At 30.8% G+C, this 11,314-nt stretch overlaps 1 long non-coding RNA gene across 1 annotated transcript; it reads right to left on the bottom strand.

Annotated features, from left to right (window-relative positions):
* Positions 1-6,432: 6,432 nt before the first annotated feature.
* LOC145108293 (uncharacterized) lies at positions 6,433-9,822 on the bottom strand. Its single transcript, XR_013708167.1, has 2 exons — positions 8,708-9,822; positions 6,433-7,700 (listed from the first exon to the last, which is right to left on the bottom strand). It is a non-coding gene; the product is annotated as an uncharacterized LOC145108293 (long non-coding RNA).
* Between the last annotated feature and the right edge of the window lie 1,492 nt (positions 9,823-11,314).

Genomic DNA, 11,314 nt, shown 5'->3' on the forward strand with positions numbered 1-11,314 from the left:
GTATTGTACTTATTATTATCGTGTGGAGTATGTTTGGGGGGGGGGGGACTAACTAAGCTTTGGCTTACAGTTTGATTTTTATGGTTTCGATTACATCAGAGGATAGAGGCAAGGCGAAGACATGATTGTGCACATCATCCTAGATTTTTATATGATTTATGATTTTGGGATATTTTGATTCATGTTTATGGTTTTGAGGAACTATTTTTTGATGTAACTTATGGATTTTGGATTGGTTTTAAAATGATTTTTTTTTCATGATTTTAGGATGTTACACTATAAGCATCAACAGCCCCAAACACATCATTAATGATTATCCCACGTCGGAACAGTGAGAAAAACATAAAGAAATCGGTCATAAGTACAAAATTTGTACAAAAATAACAATGACTTATTTTGTAACAAAACAAATATTAAGCACTAAATGTGCAAAAAAATATTAAGTACTAAATGTGTACAAAGTGAGAAATATATTACCCTATTAAGTCATTTTTTTCAGCTTACCTGCAGTAACCGGTGATAAAGACTGCATATATACAGTTAAACAAGTTGAAGGGGAAAATGTGGATGAAAAAAAAAACTCAATGACCAAATGTGTACAAATCAAAAATTATATTACCCTTTTAAAGTTATTATCAATTGTATATTTACTATAACCAAACCAAATTAGGTTGGATTTAATGTATTCTCGTTTATTCAATTCGACCAAAAAATGTTTTATTATGTTATAAAAAAATATTCACTTGGTTACTACTTCATTTGATTTTTTATTAAGTAATAATACTTTAAATTTTGATCCAACATATATGTTCATTAGTTTTATTTTGGACCAATTTAGGCTACAGGGGCACTTCATTAACTTTCATTTTTGTCGACCGGTTATATATTAGATCACTAGGTGAAGCCCGTATACTATATGGTTGGTTGACATTAATAGAACAATATAGTGACTATAAACATAATAATTATTAATCATGCCAACAAATTTTTTTTACATAATTTGTATTTAAAGTATCTAACTTGATTCAGTTTTTGATAGTTGCTTATTTATAACATTTTGAAAACGGACTCTTGGTTTCTTGAGCCATATTTATTGCTAATTTATTGAGGGAAAATTTAGAATTGAGAAGCAATAAAGTTCCACATGACATAATAGTAATTATGATGTGTATTAAAGTGACACGTAAAAAAAAAAAAAAACTATTATTTTATTAGTATAGAGACATTTCCTCATATTTTTCCTTGGTTTCTATTCCACCTAGAAACTAATCGTCACCTCTCAACTCTTTTTGGTTTTTACATTTATTTTTAAAACATAAACAAAAAAAATATTAACCTAAATAAAAATACGTGGAAGATTTCGTTAAATTGAACTAAAAGTTTCATAAACATATAATAATTAAAAGTTCAAAACTTACAAATTATATTTTCTATATTCCGATTTTTTAAGGTACTCCCTTTATAGTAGGTCTCTCTATGGCATGTTGTTTTTCTTCATTACCTACTTACACAAATTTTCTTGTTTGAACTCTATATACATTTTAAATTTTGAATTAAAAAGTTTCTAACTACATTTTTCTAGTTGATCAGCAGGTTGGATCCCCCTAAACTAGAGGAATAAGCTTTCTTTTGGATTTATCCCTACCTACCTATAGGGCATATATGTTCTTAATTTCAAGCTCGTCAACATCCTTGTAGAGGCCAAATCCGCAACCAGCATCTAACAAAGTTGTATAGTTGGTGTCAGATGTTTTTTTTATAGTTTTGAAGCACCACTTGAACAATCCCTCACTGGCACCAGCCATTTTGGGGATTTTGTGATAATCTTCCAAACTCTATATATTTGAACCCTTATCTCTTTATTTTCCAACCGATAGAACTCAAGTACCTCCATCAAAATGTTTTTGTCGCTTTGACCATTTTCCATCAATTAGTAAGTTGTTATACAATCCATTAAAATGCGTGACTATTTTGTTCACATCATTAAATTTTTTGGTAAGTTGATCTTTAGATTGGTATATGTCACGTGCCCACGTCTCAGTTCTTGGTGAAAACCCTTTGTAATGCGTTTCCAAAAATGTTGTGTCGATCAAGTGTTACCGGCGGTGCGTCCTTCAATATGTCAACCGACGAACGGGACAACGTGATTTCTTCGTTCGTTGTCCACGGTTGAGGGACAATGACTTTCTTGAGTTTTCTTGGTGGTTGGGATGGTTTGGGTTAGGTTTTGGGAACACATTCAAACTTGGTTTCAGGTTCATGTACAGTTTCAGGAACGTACGACAGGAAGGGGCGAGAAGTTGGGTTAAGGAGTAGACAACATTTTTTGTCCTCTTTAAATTCGATAATACAAATGCATCCCAGGATAATGAAATTTGACGGTTAAAAGAAATAGGACTCTTGAGTTGTGCGTGGTAGGGTGTTGCTAGAGACTCAAAACAAAAAATTATAGTATGTATGTTAAAGGTTAAATCATATTAAAAGAGTAGAGAATTTATAGAAATATTAATTGAATATATGGTAAATTGTTATTTTAGTTTGATATTTATTCGGATAAAAAAGGGATAATGACTTAAAAAGGTAATGTATTTTTCGATTTGTACACATATGGTCATTGACTTTTTTTTCGTTCACATTTACCCCTTCAATTTGTTAAACTGTACACATTGAATCTTTATGACCGGCTACTCCATGTTAGCCGGTAAAAATGACTTAATATGGTAATATATTTCTCATTTGAGTAAATTTCACGAATGGTCCCTATGGTTTAGGGTAATTTGCGTGTTTAGTCCATAACGTATTTTTTTAATTCGGAAGGTCCCTAATGTTTGTTTTTGTTACGCGCTTGGTCCCTATCTTACCTAAAAAGACTATTTTGCCCTTGATTTTTAATTTATTTAAATAAACACACCCCCAATCCCACCCCCTCATCTTACCTTACCTACTCAACCAAATTTATCTATTTAAATAATAGTCTTTTTTAGATAAAACAAAGACCAAGCGCGTAACAAAAACAAACAATAGGGACCACGCGCGTAACAAAAACAAAAAGTAGGGACTTTCCGAGTTAAAAAAATAAGTTAGGGACCAAACGCGCAAATTACCCCAAACCATAGGGACCACTTGTGTAATTTACTCTTCTCATTTTGTACACATTTAGACCTTAATATTTTTGTACACATTTAGACCTTAAGAATGTTTATTATTATTATTATTATTATTATTATTATTATAATTTGCAAAAATAAGTCATTTTTATTTTTGTACTCATTCGGTACTTATAAATGATTTCTTTAGGTTTTTCTCATGAAATCTTACGTGGGACATTCAATAATGAGGTGTTTGTGCCTTTTGATGTTTATGTCCATCGCGATCTCGACTACTTGGTTGCTTAGGTTATTTGTTCTGAACGTCATAACTTCTTCATCCGATCTTGGATTTTAACGATCTTTATATCCATGCGAACGATCTTTATATACATGTGTTCATCTTTTAGTCTACTACAACTTTCATTTAGATTACTCCCATTGAAAAATAATATATTTTTACTTACAATTTTTATATCCATATATAGGGGCAGGTTTAGCCTGATCCCGGTGTTGCACTGGCAACACCTATTTTTTTTTGTCTGCGGTGGAAAAAAATTTGATTTCTTTTTTGTTTATATATGTTTTTTATGTATCAGCAACATCTATTCCATATCGGCAATACCTACTATGTATTCCTACGTCTGCCCCTGTCCATAAGTTTTTTATGAATGCATGTATGGATTTTTTTTATTTTTTTTATAAAATCGTAAATAAAAATATATTACATTTTAACAGAAATAATTCTAATAAAGAAATGAACACGTGGATATAAAGATCGTTAAAATCTGATATCATATGAAGAAGTTACGATGTTCATAATAAAAGACCTAAGCCAAACCACAAGACCTACGCAACCAAGCAGTCGAGATCGTGTTGGACATAAGCATCAACAACCCCAAACACCTCATCAATGATTGTTCCACGTAAGATATCATGAAAAAAACTTAAAGAAATCATTCATAACTACTGAATGAGTACAGAAACAAAAATTACTTATTTTGCAAAAAAAAAAAAGAAAAAAGACTAAGTGTGTACAAAAATATTAATGACTAAATGTGTACAAAGTGAGAAATATATTAACCTATTAAGTCATTTTTACCGGCTAACCTGAAGTAGTCGGTCATAAGATTTGAATATGTACAATTTAACAAGTTGAAGGGCAATATGTATAAATGTGGACGAAAAAAAAATTTAGTAACCAAATATGTATAAATCGAAAAATACATTACCCTTTTAAGTCATTATCCCGTTAAAAAAATAAGAAAAAACATATATTTGTTGGTAGGCTTGGGTGTGGTGAGTTTTCCACTTGTGGCTTGAATTCTGCAGTGAAAGAAATAAGAGGAGGCAATGTTCACCACGCTCCACCCGCATCGGCATACCCCATAAGCCTGGATCGATAATTGTCGTGTTGGGCCAATTCACACCTTAAATAACAAAAATATAATCAATATTTATATTATTTTGGCAAATACAAGATTGTACTAATTGAACTTTAATGCTTCTAACAATATGAGACTGTAAATCTGTTATTGAACGTAATTTACCAAAATGCTATTAATATTTCTCTATAACATTAACATAACTTCAATCCTATATTATGTCGTTAAAAAATATGCAATGGGTCGATTTATTTTAATCGGAAGATAGTGTATATTTGTAATTGCTTGATAATACACTTAAAAGTTGGAGTCGTACGATAATAAATAGATTAATCTCTTTTCCTACAATGTTTTATTTATGAACAAGTTTAGTCACTTTTTATTTTACAAATTAAAAGTGCATATATAATTGAAATTATTAAACATCATCCATATGTATGTTCTTTTATGTTTAATTGTTTTGTTGGGCCTTAAGTATGATGACCTACAAAAGCGTTGAATGGATGCTTGTGTACTTGTATATGCCATATTCATCCTTAACCATATATAAATTGTAGAATTGTGTTTAAATTCGAATTTATACAAAAATAATGTCATGACTATTATTTATCTATTTACATCACCGATTTGGTTGTACATATAGTAGTTGTTAATTTTATATATGGGTATAGTTATTGTCTTTTTTTTCTTAAATCTAATATAATTAATCTTAAGCATAAAAATAATTTACTTATTTAGAATCAAAATAAAATATTTAGTGTAACAAGTACAATGTTTTATGAGTAGACCCACCCCCTCCCTTTTTCATATGGAGTGTCGCAACATATTGACGTAGACTCATACACGACACTCCACAGTTACTAAAAAGAATTAGAAACCATTAATCAAATAGACAAAATAAAGGAGTTTGACATGTTAGATAATGCGCCTAAATAGTAAATTTGTAAAATGCATTATACTATTGGGTGTGGACAACGGCGCTCTCATGTTATTACATGTTAGGCCGGACGGAATGGAAGCAGAAAAGGGGAGAGGAAAGTTTCCCTCTCACTGAAACACCATCCCTTGGGTGAGGGAAGCAACCCGCGGGAAAGAGGTGGGGAGAGGGGGTGTCGCACTCTCTCTCCTCATTCTATTGGGCAATTTTTTTTTAATATTTATAAAATTATATATGATGTGTAAAATTCACTCTAGTCTTAAATTTATAAGGTCGAAATTACCGATGCTAGAATTTACTACACGACTTAGGCAAGTGTACCTAATTGTAATTGTAATATAGCAATGGTAAGAACGGATGTCGAACACTTGGGGAAACGAGTATGATTTACGTTTAGACTATTTGTCGCTAATTAACTTAAAAGATAAGAAACTTGGAGGAATTTTTAGTAACGAGACAAATAATGAGAATTTTAACGATTAAAGTGTAAAAACAAATATAGAACAAGAATTGGTTTTTTAAGAATCAAGAATTATAAGGATGCTTTCACTTAGATTTAATTCCACCTTTTAGTAATGAATGATTTATATTAAGTGCAATGGATATTATTAGTTATTTACCGATTTCTAAAATTGGTTAAAAATCATGATCTAATTTTTACCGTTTTTATAATAAAAATAATTAAAAACAATTGTCATGCAATTAACAATTTTATTAACAATAATTAATTCGTATCATGCAAACATTTGATCAAACTATTAATTTTAGTGGTCGTAAAAGTAATAGGAATCGTAAGTTGGTCATACGATACAAAATATACATGTTAAATTTTTAGTATTTTATTTTGCCTAATCCTAGGATTTTGTCCATCACTAGTCATAAATATCAATGGTCATGAAAAATTTATGATTCAAGATAATATATTTAAATTGATCCTTTAAAAATATTAACTTAGTTATAGGAAAATTTATTACAAAAATTCAACGTATAAAAATAAATGATCAAATATGCATGATAAAATAAATAACAATTAATATCTGAATAAAATAAATCAAATCATATTTTCAAGGTTTCATTATCCAAGTGAAAGCAAAGAGAATTTAGTCCATAATTAAAGTTACAACATACATAGAAAACATATTGAGAATGTTAAACATTTCGATAAAACAAACCCGATGTAGTCCCTAATGCCACTGCAATCTTCAATTCCTTAGATCTTTGACTCTTGAATCCCCAATTGTAGAAATGTGGTTCAAAGGTTGGAAGAAATTTGTGTATCAAAATGCATAATTGCAATGTCTTCTCTTTTCTTTCTTCCCTTTTGTGGTGAAAAATGGTGGTATTTATAGTAAAAATTGGAAGAATTAAATACCAAAAAGAAATAAATTGAGATTGGATCTAATGAAAAAGAATTCAAAAGAATTAAAAAGATGGGAATAAATGGTTGGAAAGTTTAAAGGTGATGAATTATTGAGTATTGGTTGGAAAGGAATGGGTTTAGAATAGGAAAAAGTTGGGAAAAAATGGTTAAAAATGGAATGGAATCGGAATTGGCAAATCTGGAGCATAAAACGACGTCGTTTAGAAGCTGAATAGTTCCGGATCGAATTTGGGTCGGAATCCGGGTCGAGGCGCGGATCTTCTGTGAGGGAAAACGAATCGGAGTCGCGGGTCGGAGCTGGGTCGAAGCCGGGTCAAGGCGCGGACCTTGATGTGAGACGAAACGGATAGGAGTTCGGGTCGGATCGGGCACGGATCTGGGCGTGGATCGGATCAGGTGACGTCACGGATGACGTCACAGGCTAAAAAAAGCGCGGATCTAAACCGGTTCGGATCTCTGGGTCGGGTCGGTAAGATCGGGTTAGTCTGTGAGGGGATCTGGAAGCGGGGCGGACTTCGGATCTCGACTCGGGTCTTCCGGATCTGGGTCGCGAATCGAGACTTGGGCTCCGGGTTTGGGCTCCTGGTTTGGGCTCCGGGTTTTGGGCTCCGAATTTTGTTTCTTTTCTATTTTTTTTTCTTTTCCAATTTAAATTAAATTAAATTAATTTAATTAATATAAATTATTTAGAAATTAAATAATTAATTCCCAATAATTTATTTTAATTAAACCTCATTAATTAATTTAAATTTTTTTTTATATATTTTTATTTTGTTTTCTCGTCTTTCCAACGCTGCTATTTTTGAATTCTTTTACTTTTTGATCTCGTTTTTCTTCGTGTAATTTCTTTCACTTCTTTTTGCGGATTTTTGCACATTTTCTTCTCCTTTTTCTTCAGAAATGATTTTTAGCTGTAAAATGGAATTTCAAACTTTATAAGTACCTTTTATCTTAAATCATACCAAAATATAGCTAAAAATACATAAATATCGCTCGAAATATATGTATAATTATTGCGATATCAAAATACCCCACACTTGAACTTTGCTTGTCCTCAAGCAAAACTGACTTTAGCATGTCATCATATCAAAACTTTCATCACCAACATTGTTTAAGACAATCCAACTTGAACCCAGCCATTACATCGAAACCTCAATGCATACATTTGTGTCTAATGATTCTTAAAACTTCCCCAATCCTAAATACTCACAATCTTCATAAACACTTGCCCACTTCTTTTGAACAACATTCATTTTATGCATCCCTCCGAATATATCCTCAGAAATCTTTCTTAACCTCAAAGTATTTTTACTAAGTCCCTAAGCATACATATGGACAAATAACCTAGAAATAAAAATTATAATAACTAATAACTTGGCAAATTGCCTTTATTCTAGAGTCTTCATTGATTTTTGGAATTTTTCTTCATGATATTTCTTGATCTTCATAGCTTTGTAGACTTTTTTTTTTTTTTTTTTTTTTCAATCTAAAAATCCTAAAAATAAAAACATATGCTTAAGCAAGGGAACTTAACTTCAACTCTTATTGGTTAGAGATATTAGTCTAGAGTGCAATGACTACATAAGCTCTCCTGGATATATTTCTGGTACACGATGCTAAACATATTATGGCCCTCAAACTAAGCAAGGTTGTGTTTTTGTTCCATGATTTCACTAGGATAGGGAAGCCACAAATATACTATAACATACTGTTGGTTCAATTAAACATTTGAGTTCGCATTGAATCATCCCACACATCGTTAACAACTTAAGTTTCAACACAATAAAACTTTTTAATTTTTATCAAAAATGCTTGGTTTCCTTATTCGACCCCCTACCCCACACTTAAATCATACAATGTCCCCATTGTATGTAAAATTAAAGCACATAAAAGTAAAAAGGGAGAAAAATGAACAGACTCCCCTGGGGTATTGCAGTGGCGAGGGCGAAATTCTGATTTGCGTGGGACAAGTGTTGAGTGTACTTTTCTGTTTGTGATGTTGAAGTGCATGTAAATCTTTTCTTTTTGAACCAGTTGGAGATTTAGGTAAGTGTGGCATCTGAATCTTTTTTCGCACAATTTCTCTGAACAGGTGCATTTACTTGTCGCGTATAAGATTTGGACACGTCGCGTAATGCAATTATTGGAATTCTCTTCGCGATTCTTGAATTTAACGCTTTGTATACTGGCCAAGTACACATTACGTTATTAGATCAATTACTCCTTTTCGCTGAGTGAATTGGATTTGACTTGTGTCGGGCGAACACTTGCTTCATCCTTCGAATAATGCTCTCCCGTTGGTCAGTGTTAGCTTCAGTTCTCCATCCTGCTCTTTGTGGGGAATCACCCCACACTTATGTAATGCCATTGCTCCAATTGTAATTTGCACTTCAGAAATTTACTTTACACCATTCTGACCATCACCTGTTTCTAAGCTGAAAAGTAACAAATTCAAAAATCAAAACATCGGGTTGCCTCCCGCAAGCGCTTCTTTTTAAATGAGTCATGAGCCAGACTCTACCCCTCACTTAATTGTTTTCAGTGAGTTGGAGGGGTATATCCTCTTTCCCTTTTTCTTCTAAAGGTGGAACGACAGTGAAATTTGAACTTCGGGTCATATATTAGGGAAATTCTATCTTAAATTGAATTGATTATATTGCATAAATTATTTATTTAATTTTTGTGTAATACTTTGACTATCAAATAGAGAACAGACAGAGAGAGGCAGCCGGGAGGCAGGATCATTTCGGTGTATATTATAAATATAACTTTTCTGAAATCCAACAACCAAAACCAACGTACCAATTCCAAACTCCGTTCTGGTAAGTATAATTACTCGTATTACACGCGAATTAAATAAGGTTATTCATGCAATATAAACATGGCTCTGATACCATTTTTTTATTTTTTTATTTTTAAAACTTTTTTTTAAATATAATTTTTTTTATATATTTTTAAATTTTTTTTTATTAGTAAATTTAACAATCTATAATTAACTAAGGAAATTTATGCAATACTAAATTAAAAGATAAAAAAAATATATAAATTTTTTTTTTTTTTAAATTTTTTTTTATTTTTAGTAAGTAAGCTTTAGTATTTTAAATAAATTTCGTCTTTTTTTTAATTTGTTTTTAATATATATATTTTTTTCTTAAATTAATTTTTTTTTTTTTTTTTTTTTACGTTAACTAACAAACAATAAGACTAAACCAAATAAAACCGTTTCCCCGGCAACGGCGCCAAAAACTTGATGTGTAAAAATTCACTCTAGTCTTAAATTTATAAGGTCGAAATTACCGATGCTAGAATTTACTACACGACTTAGGCAAGTGTACCTAATTGTAATTGTAATATAGCAATGGTAAGAACGGATGTCGAACACTTGGGGGAACGAGTATGATTTACGTTTAGACTATTTGTCGCTAATTAACTTAAAAGATAAGAAACTTGGAGGGATTTTTAGTAACGAGACAAATAATGAGAATTTTAACGATTAAAGTGTAAAAACAAATATAGAACAAGAATTGGTTTTTTAAGAATCAAGAATTATAAGGATGCTTTCACTTAGATTTAATTCCACCTTTTAGTAATGAATGATTTATATTAAGTGCAATGGATATTATTAGTTATTTACCGATTTCTAAAATTGGTTAAAAATCATGATCTAATTTTTACCGTTTTGATAATTAAAATAATTAAAAACAATTGTCATGCAATTAACAATTTTATTAACAATAATTAATTCGTATCATGCAAACATTTGATCAAACTATTAATTTTAGTGGTCGTAAAAGTAATAGGAATCGTAAGTTGGTCATACGATACAAAATATACATGTTAAATTTTTAGTATTTTATTTTGCCTAATCCTAGGATTTTGTCCATCACTAGTCATAAATATCAATGGTCATGAAAAATTTATGATTCAAGATAATATATTTAAATTGATCCTTTAAAAATATTAACTTAGTTATAGGAAAATTTATTACAAAAATTCAACGTATAAAAATAAATGATCAAATATGCATGATAAAATAAATAACAATTAATATCTGAATAATATAAATCAAATCATATTTTCAAGGTTTCATTATCCAAGTGAAAGCAAAGGGAATTTAGTCCATAATTAAAGTTACAACATACATAGAAAACATATTGAGAATGTTAAACATTTCGATAAAACAAACCCGATGTAGTCCCTAATGCCACTGCAATCTTCAATTCCTTAGATCTTTGACTCTTGAATCCCCAATTGTAGAAATGTGGTTCAAAGGTTGGAAGAAATTTGTGTATCAAAATGCATAATTGCAATGTCTTCTCTTTTCTTTCTTCCCTTTTGTGGTGAAAAATGGTGGTATTTATAGTAAAAATTGGAAGAATTAAATACCAAAAAGAAATAAATTGAGATTGGATCTAATGAAAAAGAATTCAAAAGAATTAAAAAGATGGGAATAAATGGTTGGAAAGTTTAAAGGTGGTGAATTATTGAGTATTGGTTGGAAAGGAATGGGTTTAGAATAGGAAAA

This window comes from Lactuca virosa, chromosome 4 (assembly GCF_052849685.1).
Source record: "Lactuca virosa cultivar CGN04683 chromosome 4, Lactuca_virosa_CGN04683_v6, whole genome shotgun sequence".
Taxonomy (NCBI): domain Eukaryota; kingdom Viridiplantae; phylum Streptophyta; class Magnoliopsida; order Asterales; family Asteraceae; genus Lactuca; species Lactuca virosa.